At 55.5% G+C, this 17,340-nt stretch overlaps 3 non-coding genes across 3 annotated transcripts; all 3 read right to left on the bottom strand.

The window, feature by feature from the left end:
* Window positions 1-3,708: 3,708 nt before the first annotated feature.
* Window positions 3,709-3,782, bottom strand: TRNAI-AAU. Its single transcript has one exon. It is a non-coding gene; the product is annotated as a tRNA-Ile (tRNA).
* A 10,881-nt stretch (window positions 3,783-14,663) lies between these two features.
* On the bottom strand, window positions 14,664-14,735 carry TRNAA-UGC. The gene has a single exon. It is a non-coding gene; the product is annotated as a tRNA-Ala (tRNA).
* Window positions 14,736-16,334: 1,599 nt separating this feature from the next.
* On the bottom strand, window positions 16,335-16,406 carry TRNAE-CUC. The gene has a single exon. It is a non-coding gene; the product is annotated as a tRNA-Glu (tRNA).
* Window positions 16,407-17,340: the final 934 nt, after the last annotated feature.

Genomic DNA, 17,340 nt, shown 5'->3' on the forward strand with positions numbered 1-17,340 from the left:
GGGTGCTGGGGGTGCAGAGCTGGGGATAAGGAACTTGGGATACAGACAGGCTGCCCCAGGGCTAGGGCTAGAGAGGACTCCCCGTCCCCGTTACCGGCAGCCGCAAGCTCCAGGGGAGGGACCCATCCTCCCCACCCCCCGCAGCACACTCACTCTGCACCACAGTCACTGCACATGCTCCTAGGGACTCTCTCATGTCCAGAAAGCCCACTGCCCTCCCCTGTGGTGGGTACCGGGTGTCACGGAGTCCCTGGGCGATGCTCTGGAGCTGCTCCCCACCAAGCCAATCAGGACTTTGGGGAGCCTCCTCTCCCTTGGAGCAGACTGTCTGCAGGACAAGAAGCTCACACGGCTTCACCTCCTGGGTCTCTCCTTGGAGCATTCAGCATCCTCTGCCCCTCCGTGCGCTTCCTACAGCGAGCCCGCCCCAGCGGGGTCCTGGGGAAGCCACAGGGTCCTGCCCCCCCACTTCGCAGTCAGACGTGACTCTCAGCCAGCCAGTAACACAGAGGTTTATTCGATGACAGGAACAGGGTCTAAAACAGAGCTTGTAGGTACAGTGAACCGGACCCCTCGGCCGGGTCCATTCTGGGTGCAGTGAGCCAGACCCCCCTTGTCTGCACTTCACGCCTGGTCCCCAGCCAGTGCCAGACTGAAACCCCCTCCAGTCCCCACTCCTCTCTGCTCAGTTCCTTTCCCGGGCCAGGAGGTCACCTGATCTCTTTGTCTCCAACACCTTCAGCTGGCACCTTTGCAGGGGAGGGGCCCAGGCCATCAGTTGCCTGGAGACAGGGTTTCAGCCATTCTCTCTGCAGACAGCATCACACTGGCCCTCTAGGGCTTTACAACAATCACACCCTCTTATCCCACCATCTAGAGCCTTGAGAAATGCATTGGGGAAACTGAGGCACCCACACAGTATTCAGAGAAAACATTAAGCACATTCCCACTTCGTAACACCTGCATACGACCAGTTACATACTTTGAAGGGTGTAAAATAATCAAATATTGTGCTAAATACAATGATACTCCAAACTGACCACCAAATTTAAGTTGCATGTTTTTCCCCTCAGGTGAGGGTTCTGGGGTGGGGCTGGGGATGAGGGGTTCACAGTGCAGGAGCGTGCTTGGTGCTGGGGGTGCAGGCTTTGGGGTGGGGCAGGGCTGAGGATGAGGAACTTGGGGTGCAGACAGGCTGCCCCAGGGCTAGGGCCAGAGAGGACTCCCCATCACCACCACTGGCAGCAGCAAGCTCCAGGGGAGGGACCCCCCCTCTCCCTCCCTGCCCCCCGCAGCACACTCACTCTGCACCACAGTCACTGCACATGCTCCTAGGGCCCCTCAGGTCCAGAAAGCTCACTCCCCTCCCCTGTGATGGGTACTGGGGGGGGGTTGCCATCACAGGTGGCCTTCCATGTTGCTGCCCCTCACCATAACTTCACTGTGGATGGGGGATGGGGCTGCCCCTTGTCCAGCATGGGGCAGAAGTGGGGTAGGCAGGGTGGTGGCTGGCTATGGGGGTGGGGGAGCAGGGTGTCATAAAATTCACCCAAGCCCCAGCTGCTCAGGTCTAGGAAGCCTCCCTGTCCCATCCCTCCTGTGGCGGGTGGGTTGGTGGGTGCTGGGGGAGGGGGCATTGCCTTCACATGTGGCTTCCTGCCTCCCCTGTGCAGCCTGCTGCGCCTCACTGGGGGTAGGGGATGGGGCTTTCCCGTCCCCAGCGTGGGGCAGGAGTGGGGGGGCTGCAGGGTGGTGGCTGGGGGGGGGAACAGGGAGGGCAAGTTGGCACAAAATACACCCAAGCCCCAGCTGCTCAGGTAGGTCTATGAACCCCCTCCCCCATCTGCCCTGTGGTGGGGAGGGGCACTGCCTTCACATGTGGCTTCCTGCCTCCCTGACCCCTGCTGCAGCCTGCTGCCCCTCACCACAGCTTCCCTGGGGGACGGTGGGAGGGGGTGGGGCTGCCCCTTCCCCAGCACTGGGCGGGAGTGGGGGCGGGGGCTGGGGCTGGGGGGAATCATAGGGACAAACACTCACGGAAGCCCCAGCAGCTGCTAAGCTGAGTGATGTCCGTCTCCTGGCCGGAAGTCCCTTCGCGTCTCCTCCAGGTAGGGGCAGGGGAGGGGAGGGCTGCCAGGCATGGCACGGCCCCCTCCCCTCCTGAGGTGCTACAGCACCAGCAGCTTGCACTGCTGTTATGCTGTAGCCCTTAGGCGGCGGCGGCAGCAGCAGCTGCAAGGCAGAAAGACGCGCGCTGCGCACTCTTTATGTTCAGGCAGGGAAGCTCCGGGGTGGAGGGGGGGAAGCTCCAGATCTGGCGGCGGCGGCGGGGGGGTGGTGAGAGGCGGGGGCGGGGCGCTCCAAGCAGGGGAGAAACCTAGCTCCAAATATTGGTGGAGCAGAGCCCCTGACTGTGAATATTCCTGGGGCTTTAGCCCCAGGAGCCCATATAAGTTGGTGCCCCTGGCCTCCACGAGTGCCGCACTCTGACCAGCTGAACCAGGCAAGCCACGGGAAGCTTCTCAAGGTCTTCCCCTGGTGTGGGCTTGGATGCGAAAAGCACCTGGCCGTTCATCAGCTGTTGCAAGAAGTGTGCAGAGTAGGAGTAGCGATGGGGCTGTAGCTTTCCACAGCATCTCAATTTGGGCAGCTTTCCATTCCCCTTTTCTGTGTAATGTCCCTCCCATGGGTTTCACTTGCGGAGCTGTACGCCTCTGGCAGGGTGGCCATTTAGAAATCTTTTCCTTGCTTTTCTTTTTCGCCTGGCCCCAGCGTTAGGACCGTTTGGGTGTTTCAGTGTGTGTGTTTTCCCATTGGGAGGCATTTGGAAGTTTGGAAGGGGAGCCGAAAGAGGAGTCTTTTTCACAAGCAAGTTGGCTTTCTGCACAGGTAGGGCCCTTGGCCGTAAAGCTTAGCTCCGTCAGTGCGTCTGCATGGGGTTCCTCCAGTGCCTCAAGAGCCCGTGCTAAACTCTCGGTGTGGGCGTTTGGCTTGCGCCAGTCAGAGTGCGGTGCCTGCGTCTTCCCAGGGCCGGCTCCCGTGAGGCGCGCATAACTTGGGAGGAAAGGGGTAGAAGAGAAAGCAAGTGAAGCTGACTTCAAGTGGTGGTGCCCCTGGGCGGAGTGGTCCTCCTGCTCCTTCCTGTCGGAGGTGTGGGCTCGAGTGTGGGCTTGGGGGGTCTGGCTGTGGGCGGTGGGAGGATGGTGTCCAGGAAAGTCCCAAAGGTCACCCTGCGCCGGCGGAGTGTGAAGCCTCTCCCCTAGGTTGGTGTGCCGAGTATTAAGCCTTCCTCTGTGGCTTGGGCTGGGGAGCGTGATCCGGCGTCAGGTCCATTTGGGTGGAGCTGGCGGCCGGCAAGAATTCGGGCCATCAGGTCAACCCTCTGTGGACAATGTCGGGGAAGCCGGCAGGCCTGCGATTTTGGCTTCACGGGCGGGCAGCTCAAGCCTGGCCTCCTATGAGCCTGGAAGGCAGCCGGCCGGGCTCACCAGTCTCCTCCCCGGGCCCAAGTTCCTTTCAGGCAGCAGGTGGAGCGAGGAGCCCAGGGAGGGGAGCCCAAAGAGTTGTCCGGAGCCTCGTCCTGCACGGCGCCTGCGCCCGCGCCCAGCAGGGCTCTTGCCCACTCCCGGCCCACCTGGTTTTGGCCTCTGCCACCCCTAGCAGTCAGCCAAAAGAGCAGAAGCCGAACTCTCCCTCCTGCACCTGGAGTGGCCAGCATGGGGCTTGAACCCATGACCTTGGCGTTATTAGCACCATGCTCTAACCAGCTGAGCTAGCCGGCCTACGGGGTGCCTTCTCTTGCCTGACCCTTTTGGAAGGAGTCACCGGCTGGCGCAGGGAACGATGTGGCCTCCGTTATCGAATGAATGGATCAAGACGCTACCTGCCGAGGTAGGGGAATTAGCTCAAGTGGTAGAGCGCTCACTTCGCATGCGAGAGGCAGCGGGATCAATGCCCGCGTTCTCCAGCGGCAAGGCAGCTGCGGGACCTTCTCTTGCCCTTCTTTTAGAAGCCATGGACAGTCAGCCGGCTCAGCTCCTCCAGTGGCCTCCATCCCTCTCCCCGCTTGGCCTCCCAAAAAGACAGCCCTTGCGGAGCACAAAGCTCTTCCACCCCGGCCCTTCTCCCCCTTGCGCTGACTGGGAGGCTGGAGACAGCTGGGGGAAGTTAGCTCAAATGGAAGAGCATGGGAGAAGTAGTCAGACCCATACACACATTCTCCAGCCTGCTCTGCTCTGCTTTGCTCTGCTGGGCTGGGCTCTAGTGGGGGACCTGCACCTTTCTTTCTGAGCTCTCACTGGAGCACAATCCCTTTCCTCCTCCCTCCCTGCTAGTCTACGCCAAGCTCATTGGCCGGGAGGGAGAGCCACTCAAATACAGAATTACTCACATCCCAGGGGTCCATGAAGGGAATGAGGAGATGGGCGGGGTGGCACGTGATACCAGCTCAGCTGAGACCGTGAGACCTCGCAGCCTCCTGATCTCAGGCAGCATGGCAGCCGTGGAGCAGAGCAGAGCACACAGACAGCTTGGAGACAGCCAAAGCGGGGAAGGGCTGCGTTGGTCTGGAAGAGGGAGTCGGTGGCTGTCTATCCTGGCAGAGGCAGGGTCGTTTTGCTGTATGCTGGGCCGGGGACCAGGGAGTCTGCTAGAGTTGCAGAGCTGGGCCTGCTCCTGGCTTTGCTTGGGTTAGAGGAAAGTGGTGAAGATAAGAACGGCCCTCCTGGGTGAGACCGATGGTCCAGCTAGGCCACTATCCCGTCTTCTGACAGTAACCGATGCCAGGCGCTTCAGAGGCAATGGCCAGAGCAGGCAATCGTCAAGTGATCTATCCCTGTGTTGTCTTCTGAAGTCTGGTGCTTGTTTCAGGGGCTAACTCTCAGCCCAGACACGCTCCAGGGAGGGAGCGTTGGTGTTTGTGCCGAGGAGCGTGGCTGGGACTCGGACCCCCTTCCCCAGCTCTGGGTAGCGCCCCCACCCCCTACCCCCATTTCAGGCTGTGTTCTGCTTAAGGCCACAGAGCCCTTGCCTTTTTTTGCCCGGTGCCTGAGAGTCAGGCCAGCTGCAGGGAATTAGCTCAAGCGGCAGAGCGCTCGCTTTGCATGCGATAGGTAGTGGGGGACGCTGCCCGCATTCTCCGAGCCTGTCGACTAAGGGCTCCTGATGAGCGTGGTGGACGGGAGAGCCGGCCATCTGACTTTGGGCCTTGCTGCCCGTAGCGGTCAAGCCGAAAAATCAAAAGCCTCCCCAGGCCCACAGCCACCCAGGGGCTCCTCTGCACCATCTTGCCTGAGCCGGTGGAAGTGGAGCCTTGAACTGAGCTGATGCGCTGAGGGTTATTTGCACTGAGCGCTTCACATGGAGGTGAAAACACGGGGCACAGATCTTTGAACACAACCCTTGTCCTGAGGAATGGGGGGGGCTGCATAAAGGGAGACCGGCTCTCCCTGGCGGGGCTGCAGTGGCTCTTCACAGGGGCAGTCCCACTGTCTATTGGTACCAGAGTTTTGCCGGCCTCCTTTCCTGGGCGGGCTCCTCTCTCCCTTGGGGGAACTGGCGGCCCCAAACTTCCCAGAAACCATCATAGCGAGGCCAACCTGAGCACAGACACCTGCTCAGCACCCCGGGGTGCAGCCCTGAACTCCGGCAATCAGCTACGCTCAGCTGCCCACCCAACAAGCGTTACACGCAGGAGCCTTCGTGCCCCGCGTGTTCAGGTCCCTCCCAGTGCCAGCTTCAAACTCCGCTGCTCAGTTCTAAGGCTTGGCCACACGGGGGCACCCCGGAGCTCAGCCAATGCCTCCCATTGCTGGTTGCATTTCCCACTCCTCGTGGCAGGTTCACACCCCGCAGGCAGATCTCTGAATCGGAGCCGAACAGTTCCCCAAATCCGGCGCTTTAGCAGCAGCTTTGCTAGGAAAGCGCTGACGTCGCCAAGTAAAGTAAGAGCCAGAGCGCTGTGTCCAGGATCTTCTCTTGGGCCCCTCACCGTGGTGTCTGTCAGGCGCAAGGAGAAACCAGGGAAATGTTTTCATGGCGTTTAAGGGCAGAAGGGGCCATTAGCTCAGCTAGTCTGACCCCCGAATAACACAGAATTACACCATGACACACATTGATCCCACAGACCAAAGATAGATCAAAGTGTTTCAGCCCTCAGGAAGGAGGCTAAACTGGGTGCCAGAGGCAGCGAACAAGGGGCCCCCAAGGCAATGGCAGGGAGCTGACGAGGTGAAATATGCCCAGATGATCCCAGCAGGCGACCCACCCCCATGCTGCAGAGGTGGGAGTCCCTGATCCTCCTGCCCTTAAGAATCTCTGGTCGTAAGTGGGTCCCCTCAGTTCCCCAGATAAGAATCCTCCATGTGATTTCCCTGGCTTCACCTCCAAATAAGAACATTGTGTGGAGGGGGTGGGAGGAAGGTTGTCTGGCAGATCTGTAAAGGGGGACTGTGTCTCCCTGTCTGGCCCAGGCTCCTTGGAGGAAGTGATCTCAGTGTGTCTGGCTGTCTCCATTCCTCCCACCCATAAGAATCCCTGGTGTGTGGGTGCACCCTAGACCATTAAGGATCTCTGGTTGGTGGGTGTCTCTCTCCCCTAGTCAGGATCTCTGGGGCGTGCCTGTATAAAAAGAGACTTTGACTCACCCAGGCTGGGCTGCCATCATGGAACAGCCCAGGTCCTTCTGTGGAGGGTTTGCGTTCCTCCAAGGACGTGATCTCAGTGTGTGTGGGTGTCCCTGGTCCTTCAACCCTTAAGAGTCCCTGGTGCGTGGGTGCGCTGGGCCCCATTACAATCCCCTCTGTCTTACCCCCATGAGGGATCCGGTGGATGTGGGTGTTCTCCATGCTACTGGGGGTGTCTGGTGCCCCTGTCCCTCCTGGTTAATAGTGGGGTGTGTGGGTGTCCCCCCCGCCCGTTAAGGATCCGTGTTGTGTGGATGCCCCCGTTCTTCTCATTAAGAATGGTGCAATGGAGCATATGGGTGTGTCCCCCACCCCATGAACTAGCTCCAGTGTGTGGTTCCCCTGCCCCCATCCAGGCTCTGTGGTGTGTGGGTGTCTCTGTTCCTCTTTTCAAGATCCGTGTTGCAAGGGGGCGTCCCTCCCCCCAAGTCAGAATCCCCAGCGTGTGGGGGCTCCCATCCCCCCATCCTGGCTCTGCGGGGGGGTGTCTGTATAAAAAGAGACCGTGTCTCACTGTCTTGCCCAGGCTATGCTGCAGGGGCTATTCACAGCTGCGTTCCCACTACTGATCAGCACAAGAGTTTTGACCTGCTCCATTTCTGACCTGGGCCGGTTCATCCCTCTTTAGGCAACCTGGAGACCGCAAGCTTCCCCAGAATCACCATATTGATGCTGAACTTAGTGCGGACACCCGATCGGCACACCCCCCTACAGCCCAGAACTCCTGAGCTCAAGCGATCCGCCAGCCTCAGCCTCCCCAGGCGCTGGGATCACAGGCACCAGCCACGGAGCCCGGTTTGTTTCACAGCCTGGCAGCTGGAGCTTTAAACTCTGCTTGTGAGCTCTGTGCCTTGGCCAGACGGGGACAGCCTGGAACTGGGAATTGCTCCTGCTCCCCCCGCCCCCGTCTCATGTCGAGCTGCAGGCGCCGCTGTCCTCCCAGGTAAGATCCCGGATGTTTCGGTGCCACCCATCCCCCCGCCCAGGTGTCCGGGTACCTCTGCCCCCCATACAGAATCCTGGATGTGTGGGTGTCCGTCCCTCTGCAGAGGATCCCGGAGTGTGGATGCCCTTGTCCACCCTTACAAGATCCTGGGTGTGTGGGTGCCACTCTCCCCCCCAGCAGATCTCTGGTGGGTGGGTCCCCAGGGTGTGAGCGTTCCCATCCCCCGATACAGGCTGGGGGGGTATAACTGGCTCTCCCTGTCCTGCCCCGGCGGTGCTACAGCAGCTGTTCACAGGGGCAGCAACCCCACTGTCACCCTGCAGCTTTATCCTGCTCCAGGGGTGACCTGCTTCACCCTCCTGTGGGAGCCCGGGGACCCCGAACTGCCCAGAATCACCTGATTGATGCCGAGCTTAGCACAGACACCGGCTCAGCCTGGCAGGGAGCTGCCCTGAGCCCTGACAATCAGCTTCCCTCCGCCTCCGGCTGCACAGCGAGGGTCCCACGCGAGAGGCTTCGTGCCCAGTTTGTTCAGGAGCGTCCCAGGCTCCAGCTGTAAACTCTGCTGGTCAGTTCTGATCTTTGGCCACACGGGGGCGGCACTAACGGTCCCATCTAAACGCTGTTTTCGTTCGACCCTTCGGATCGCAGATTGTAACCCGCGGGCAGATCTCTGAGTGCAGCCAACTCCCTCCCCAAACTGAACATTGAAGCAGCAGCTCCCATTGGAAAGAGCAGGATTTTTGCCTTTAAAAACAAGGGAAATGTCTACAGCGAGAGACTGAAGAAGCTCAATTCATTTCATTGACTCCATGAATGTTCCTCTGTGTCCCCCTAGGAGTCATGCCCCACATTGTGGGGACCACTGAACCCTACTCGCTAAGCAGGGGCTAGTGATGCCAAAGCCCAGGGAAAGGGAGAACAAGTGCGGGGCCCCCAGCACTGGAGCCATGTGAAGGGGCTGCAGGAGAGGGGCAATGGCTGGTGGCCCAGGGAGTTAAGGGCAAAGGGGGCACAGGAGGGGGCAGGAGTTAGGGGTGAAGGAGGCGCAAGGGTTGGGAGCGCAGGAGCTAGCGGTAAAGGGGGAGTGGGGATCGTCCAGGGGCAATGGGGAAGTGCCAAAGTACAAGCTTTGCCCAGGGCACCATTTCCCCTAATGCTGGTCTGAGTGAACAATTGGAAATGACCCTTCAGTGAGACCAGAACCATAGTGTAGAAAAGCTTCTTTGTTAAGTGGTGGTGGCTGAGGGCTTAGGGAGATGGGTTAGAAAACAACAGGCATCTTTCTGTGGAGGTTTGATTCTTGCCTGCTAGGCAAGGCTGGTGTGTGGCGTCTCCATGGCTGTACTTTCAGTGTCTGATCTGCCACAGGGAGCCAAGTCTAGACATACTCAGAGGCTCTATGCCAGGGTTTCTCAAACTTCCATTCATGGCAACCCCCTTTTGCCAAAAAAAACCAAAGGGTTTCTACGTGACCCTAGAAAGAAGCACCTCTACACTGATCACAGGCAGAGGAGACAAAGCCTGAGCCCTGCCCCAGGTAGGGGAGGGCAAAACCAGAGCTTGAGGGATTCAGCCCTGGGTGGTGGGGCTCAGACTTTTGGTTTCAGCCCCAGGCACCAACAAGTCTAATGGCAGCCCTGGCAACCCCATTAAAACAGGGTCACATCCCACTTTGGGGTCCTGACTCACAGCTTGAGAACCACTGCTCTATGCTGAGGGGAGAGAGTTTTCCTGTGGGTGTAGTTAATCCACTTCCCAAGAGGTGGCAGCTATGTCAGTGGGAGAAGCTATATCAGTGGGTGTGCAAGCTGTGGTGTTTGCCACATTAAAGAAGTTTAATCAAACCCCATTTTTAAAACCACCTGTGGTCTGGGAAAGGCAAAGGACCTCAATGAATCAGGGTTTGTCCTTCAAAGTCCTAGACATCACAATTCCATACTCTTAGTGTCATGGGGATATTGTTCAGTGTTAGAATGCTTGACTGCAGTTCAAGTAGTCCTCAGTTCAAACCCCAGTGTTCTCTTATAACCTTCTTTCTTTTTTTTAAAAAAAGGAAAACATTTTCATTTCCATTCTCCATTATGTTCAGGGGCTCCTCTATACAGGAGTCCTTGATATCAATGTAAACACTCAACATTTTGCTGTCCAAATGCATAAAAACCTAGCAAAGCTGTCCATCAGCTGAAATCAGTTCCAATCCTCTAAGTGTCTAGTTTATGTTTTCATCAGTTAAACAAAGGTATCACACGAATGTACATTTGCAGATCCCTCTTCTCCAGGAGCTATGTTGTGCAGAAGAACAAGAACCACATCCAGTTGCAGTTCAGGAGTCTGATGACCAAAGAGCCATGAAGTGTTCTGAGGGCTGGAGAAAAATGCCTTCTAGGGAGCTATTGAACGAGCTCAACCTGTTTAGCTTATCAAAAGAAGATGAAATGTGACTTCATTGAAGTGTTGAAGGGCCTTAATGGAGACAAAAGATTGGGCATTAAAGGGCTTTTTAATCGACGAGAGAAAGGCATAACAAGACCCAGTGGCTGGAAGGTGAAAAGAGACAAATTCATATTAGAAATAAGACACAAATATTCAACAGCGAGGATGATTCACCACAGGAACAAGCTACCAAGGAAAGTGATGGATTCACCATCTCCTGATGTCATCTAATGGAGACTAGATGCTTTTCTGGAATGTGTTTGCCCCAAAAGTAGCTCTGGTGTCATACAGGAGGCCTGTGATATGCAGGGGGTCAGATTAGATGCTCTAGTGGTCTCTTCTGGCCATAAAGTCGACTAATTTCTGAAAAACTGAGTATAGCATTGGGAGCAGCGTCTGATGTTTTCCTATCAAGCCGGCTTGCTTCCTAGAACGAACGCTCCTTGAGTGGGGTGATCCACAGGGAGTAGCTCAAACCTCCAAAGTGCCTGGCCAGGGGCAGGACATTGGCACAGCTAGGGAGGGGTGTGGCAGTGACATCACAAAGGCTTTTTGCAGGACCTCAGACTATTGGTCAAAGGTGGTGGGGAGGTGGCGACCTCACAGAGAGATGCTGACATCAGCCAGGCAGGATGAGGTGAGGGGCCAGGGAAACCTCAGAGACCTCTGTGGATTTGCTTCAGCAAGTCTCCTTCTCCAGGTCTCTCTTTGAGGACTGAGAGAGTATTCGGTTCACGTACGTGAGTGCCAGGAGGAGCCTCTTTCGAGTTTTCTCCTTCCCTTTTCCTGATTTTACTAGAAAACAGCCATCCCTGTTTAGAAGGTAAGAGCCTCCTCGAGGTTTGAAACCTGTTCAGTCTGATCCATCTGGTGACCGTTGAATTCTAGGCATGGAAAACACGAGCTTAAGGAGGCAGTATTTTATTGCGCACCTGGGATTTTGTCCCTTAGAATCACTGGGGTCATTAGGGTTTGTCCTTTTGGTTTCACCTTTTCCTCCATCCATCCTTCCCTCCTTTCTCTTTGTCTCTTGCTTCTTTTGTCCTTTCTCCTGTTCCCCTCCCAACACCAGGAGGGGTGTGCGTATCTGTCTCAGGGGAATGCTCTGCAGCTCCCACTGTGGGAGGTCCACCTGAAAGTGTGGGGCTGAAATAGTGCTCAGGCAGTGATCCCCACCGGTGACCTGGGCCATCCTTTGGGCGAGAACCCTCAGCCTCCCGTCCTCAGTCTCTACCCTGATTGGCTGAGCAGGGGGTTATTGACAGGGAGGAGACTCAGGTCCTTGTTGTTCTCTTTTAAGCCCAAGGAAATAAGTCATAACCAGTCATATGTTTGATGGATTTTGCTGCTTCTCTGCATTAATTGTCTCTGAGCAGTTCATGATTCTATCTAACATTGCAGTTCTCCTCAAATACTTGCTGAATATTTATTGTGCACTGTTGTTGGTCTGGAGCTCATCTGAGAGCACTTTATTCAGGTCATTCAGTGTCTGAAATTCAAGATCCGATGGTTACTTTCAAAATCAGGGCTCTTGGGTCCTATTCCCAACTCTGCCACTGGCTGGCTGTGTGACCTAAGACAAGTCAATTCTCCTTTCTCAGCCTTAGCTTCTTCCTCTTTCAAGTAGGGATAATAATGATCCGCTCCTACCTACCTCACGGTGGGTGGGGATCCATTGGAGAGTGTCACTAGGAGTAGTGCATAATATGAGGTGTCCTATCACATTTACTCCGAGCAGATTATGACATAATAGAATAGCTGAAATAGTCTATTTCATTTGTATTTTTTTATTTTGAAATTGTTAAGAGCAGCAATTACTTAGCTCAGACTGAAGCATCTTATCTAATGTTTGAGATCTAAGTGTCTCCTCTTTGTGTGAGAGGAGACCATTTAACACACTGTGACAAACAGGAGATGCTTTTGTTTTGCAACAAAATATTTGTGCAAAGAACTTTCATCCCACTTGTTTTGATTTCGAGAAACAAACTGGTTTAGTCTGAAGGGGATTTTCTGACAGAAATGGTTTCAATGAAATTTCCCCACCAACTCGATTCCTGGGCTCTATCCCTTTCTCTGGGTTTTTTTTGTCCATTAGAACAGGAGTCAGGACTGTTGGCTTCTCTTTCTGGCTCTGCCACCACCTTGCTGTGTAGGCCCTTGGGAAGGTCACTTCCCTTCTTTGTACTTCAGGCGTCTCCCCATCTGTCCAATGAGAACAGGGACAGTTCTCGAACTCTGGGGAGTCATTTTCAGCCGGGCCCCGGCAGGGATAACTAAAAATTTATATAGATATATATATGTATATATAAAAAAGGCTTTCATTCCTTAGGAACCGGTTCCCTATAAAAAGTTCTGATTTAAGGGATGTGCCACAGTATGTATTTTTTGTACCAATAGCGTTACCATGCATCCGTATTTTCCCAGGAGGAATTTTTAAATTTTTAAATTTTAAAAATTCCTCCCAGACAGTGATTTAAGAACCAAAAAGCCTGACATGTCCAGGAAAATACGGGTGTATGTTAACCCTACCTAAAGTTCTTTTTAAAAAAGATGGGCCTGAACTAGAAACGAATTCTGTTTTACATGTGTGGGTCCCTGCCACTCCCTGGGGCTGTGCTAGTGTGACCAGATGTCCTGATTTTATAGGGACAGTCCCAATTTTTGGGACTTTTTCTTATATAGGATCCTAATAACCCCCACCCCCGTCCCGATTTTTCACACTTGCTGTCTGGTCACCCTACGGTGTGCACATGTGTGGGTCCCAGCTGCTCCCTGCCCCCCCCCCCATTGAAGCAGGTGTGCAGGGTTACTGCCCTGGGAACTGCAGGCACCAGTGGACATGGGGCTGGCTGGAGGCAGGGCAGGGGCTGACTGGAGGTAGGGTCTGGCTGCAGGCAGGGCAAGGGGTGCGGGGCTGGCTGGAGATGGGGTGTGTGGGGCTGGCAGGCTTCAGGCAGGACCACAGGGGCATGCAGCAGGGGTTGGCAGGGCTGGAGACAGAGGAGTGCGGGACTGGCTGGCTTCAGGCAGGGGGGTGCAGCAGGGGTTGGCTGGAGACAGGGCAGGAGGTGCGGGGCTGGCTGCAGGAGGTGTGGGGCTGGCTGCAGGCAGGGCAGGAGTTGCAGGGCCGGTGGTGTAGGGCTGGTGCGGGCAGGGGGGTGTGGGGAGCTGGCTAGCTTCGGGCAGGGCCGCAGGGGGTACGACAGGGGTTGGCTGGAGACAGGGCACGGGGTGCAGGGCTGGCTGCAGGAGGTGCAGGGCTGGCTGGAGACAGGGGCTGGCTGGAGGCAGGGCAGGGGGTGCGGGGCTGGCTGGAGATGGGCTGGCTGTGGGCAGGGGCTGTGGGGCTGGCTGGAGGCAGGGGCTGGTGCAGGCAGGGCAGGGGGTGCAGGTACAGAGGGTACAGCCCACCCTGTACAGTAAGTGCCCCCTCCTCCCTCCCACAGCACCGGGGTAGCAGCAGCAGCCTGGGGCTTGGGGGCTATTTAAATGGCCCGGGGCTCACCTGCTTCCACCGCCCTGGCCCTGTAAATAGCTGAGGGAGCCCTGGGGAAGCGGGGGGGCTCTGGGGGCTATTTAAAGGGCCGGGGCGGTAGAAGCAATGGGAACCCTGGAGTTTTTAAATAGCCCCCAGCGCCCCACAGCCCTACCCCAGCCCTACCCCAGCCCCTGCTGGGAGCCCCAGGCCCTTTAAATTGCCCCCTGAGGAAGCCGGGCCACCCCAGTGCGGCGAACCGGCTCTTACTGGTAAACGGTACCGGGGCTTGGGCACGGGGCCCTCTCAGGCATGGGGACCAATTCAGGGGAATCAGGAGAATTGGCCTAAAGCTGGTCCTGTGTGGGGGTGGGGGTGGGGTGGGGCAGGACTTGGTCCCATTCTGGGCACCACCAAAAATTATACAAACCTGCCGCCCCCGTCCAGCCCAACCTTCTGCTGATGCACCTCAGCCCACACCCGTGCAGGGTTTGAAGCTTCCATTGCTTAAATTCCAGGACACTGAGGGATTTCAGCTCCCATTTGCCCAGAGGGACCTTTCACCCCACTCCCAGCCAGGTTCTTGGCCATGGGATCACTGTAGGGGGCTGGGTCCCGCTGGGTCTTTTCTCTCTCTGTGACAGGCCAGGGTGCAATAACTGGGGCATCTGAGCACCCAGGACCTTCTGTGGGGCTGCCATTCCCCTTCCCCTTCTGTGGTCTCATCAGTCATTGACTCCAGCCTTTTTTCTGTCCATCGTCAGCACCATCCCAAGCAAGCTGCACTCGCCTCAAAAAGACAGTGTCCCCTGGTGGGTGTAAATCACTGACCTCTCTCCTCTCTGAGCACTGACTGCCCCTCTGTTTCCTGGCCTCTCAGTCTGTGCAGATGGGACCTTTCCCTCCCATGCTGGAGGATTCTCCCTTCCCATCTACCCTTGTCCCAAGCAGCACAGCAGGTGGGAATCTTACATGTACTGAGGTGACTTAGGAGCAGAAACGCCCCCAGACCTTCCATGCAATTGGCACTTGCCCCTCACTGAGCAGGATTAAAACTCCTGCAGGGAGATTGCTGGGCCACATCCCCTCTGGGCATGAGCAAAGCAGCAGGGTGAAAAGATCCTAGAGATGCTGGGGATTGAACCCAGGGCCTCATACATGCAAAGCATGTGCTCTACCACTGAGCTACATCCCCAGATAGTCTTTGCTTGCTATGGGTTACACCAGGGGTAGGCAACCTATGGCACGTGTGCCGAAGGTGGCACACGAGCTGATTTTCAGTGGCACTCACAATGCCCAGGTCCTGGCCACCAGTCTTGGGGGCTCTGCATTTTAATTTAATTTTAAATGAAGCTTCTTAAACATTTTAAAAAACCTTATTTACTTTACATACAACAATAGGGGTTATATATTATAGACTTATAGAAAGAGACCTTCTAAAAACATTAAAATGTATTACTGGCATGCGGAACCTTGAATTAGAGTGAATAAATGAAGACTCGGCACAGCACTTCTGAAAGGTTGCTGACCCCCGGGTTACACTCAGAGCCCTCTTGTTTCCAGAGCACCCAGTGGCCTAAGAGCAGCATGGGGGACACATTCCCTGCTCTGAGGGCCAAACCTGCTGTCCTGGAGATTGCTGGTTCTTAGGGTCACTTTGCAGCAGGGCCAGATTCTATGTGTGGGGCAGAGAGAGTGGGTGCCCTGGACTCAGGGTGCAGAGATACAATCAGGCCTCTCCCCTGCATTGGGTGGGGGGTGCTGCCACCCCCTGCTGGAAGGTAATGGGAGGGGAGGGGCACTGTGAGTCACTCAACACCTGACCTTGGTGGCAGAAGTGCTGTGGGGAGCTCCAGGTGTTTCTAGGATCTGCTTTTTCCACCTGCCTGTGAAGTCCAGCTTTCCCCAGCACATTCACTGCGGTGCAATTGGGTCACTGTTTCCATGGCTGAGCAGCAAAGAATTTCTCCCAGTTTCCCTTCTATTGGCCGCAGGATTAACCTGTGTCAGTGATTAATGAGGTGGATCTAGTTGTAGATTGTTATTCATTCCCCACCTTGACAATTCACACAGTCCCTTTCCCATGCAGATTCCCAGCACCTCGGTGATCCTGGTAGCAGGAGTTGGGTCCTGAGACTTTCACGGTTCTTTCCCCCTCCACCTGGAGTGAACTCAGCTTTTCCCCCATCCCAGACAATCCATGAAATAACAACAGGGGCATAAAGAAAGAGGGGAGGGAACATCTCACGGCCAGGGCTGGATGTCCCCAGGGCCCCCTGCTTGTCCATTGTTTCCATGGAATTTGGCCCCCTGCTTTGCACAAGGGACAGAGAAAGATCTTGCTGTTCCTGTGTCTGTGCAAGGAAAATTGTGCTTCTGTATGAAAGAGAGGCCAGAAATGGCCCCATGATGGGACAATATCCTCAGGATTAAGACCTAAGGACTCAGGCTGAGAACTGATAGAACTCCACTCATCTGGGATTTAACAAATTGTCTTTCATGGAGCAGGGCCAGTTCCAGTGTTTTTGGCACCCCAAGCGGAAAAAAAAAATAAAAAAGCTGCAATCAATGGCAGCTCCACCACTGCCACTTTTGAGAGGGACTGAGAGGGCCGAATTGTCGCTGAAGCCTCCCCCTTTCCATTGACCAGCCCAGGGACCTGCTTGCTGCGCTGGTGCCTGGAGCCAGCCCTGCCATGAAGACGCTGGGAAGATGGGGGAATCAGGAAAATACCATGGATTTGTTTACATTGCAAGTGAAGAATAATTGAAGCTTTTCTGGTTTAAAGTCACTTTTCCCTGACTGGGAATTGAACCCAGGCCTTGGCAGTGAGAGTGCCAAAACCTAACCCCTAGACCACCAGGGAGATGATGATATGGCTTTTCTTCTCACTTATACTACACTTTCTTAGGCTATTTTCTAGCCACTTTCTGAAACTGTTCCACTGTCCACTCCCTGAGGGGCTAAGAGCAGAGAACCCCTGTGCTCAGGGTCATAACCTGAGACCAACCCAAGTCACTGAAACAAACTCAAATCATGCTTCCTCCAGCAGGATCACAGAGCAATACAAAAAAACCCCATGAGGAACAATCCTCCTCTGCCTTCATTTACCCCATCGCAACCCTCTCAGCAGCCGACTCTTGCAGGAAGGACACTGAGCTGATAGGAGCTCTGGCACAGAGACCAAGGGAAGGGTGTTGCTCCCCCTGGGTGTGAGCTGATTACATTCTGACTCTGTGTAACAGGGCTCTGAGCTTTGCCATCTTCTGCGTTCTGAGTGCTGAGCCCCCCGGACCCTTCTGCTGGGAACATGGGGATTGTACAACAGCTGCAAGCCCTTTTCCTGTCTCCTTGTCCTCCTCGGCTTCCACAGACCTTCCCCATAAATGGTTCTGTCAGGCCCTGGAGGGATCTAAGGACCTGCAGGTTTCCCTCACCCACCTCTTAAGGCAAACAGTGATTCCCTTCTCTGACACTCCTGGGCCTGGGCTTCTTTTGAGTTTTTCCCTAGGGGGCCTGACTCCCTGTGAAAATGTGTGTGTGGCATGTGGGGAACTCAGACTCTCCCCCACTAGATGAGTCCAACAGCACCTCCCCTTGGTGGGAGATTCCTAAATTCCACCCTCCCACCCTGGTTACTCTGACCAGCTGATGGCGGCAGCATGCTAAATCAACCCCAGCTCTCTGGTCTAGAAAGCAGCATCTAACCAGCCTTGTGACAGCTCCGGTTTGCTCGCTGGAGACATAATGAACCAGGAAAGAAGGCAAATGTCAGACAGGGAACCTCAGCTCACAAATAA

The sequence above is a fragment of the Mauremys mutica genome, unplaced genomic scaffold (assembly GCF_020497125.1).
Source record: "Mauremys mutica isolate MM-2020 ecotype Southern unplaced genomic scaffold, ASM2049712v1 Super-Scaffold_100127, whole genome shotgun sequence".
NCBI lineage: Eukaryota > Metazoa > Chordata > Testudines > Geoemydidae > Mauremys > Mauremys mutica.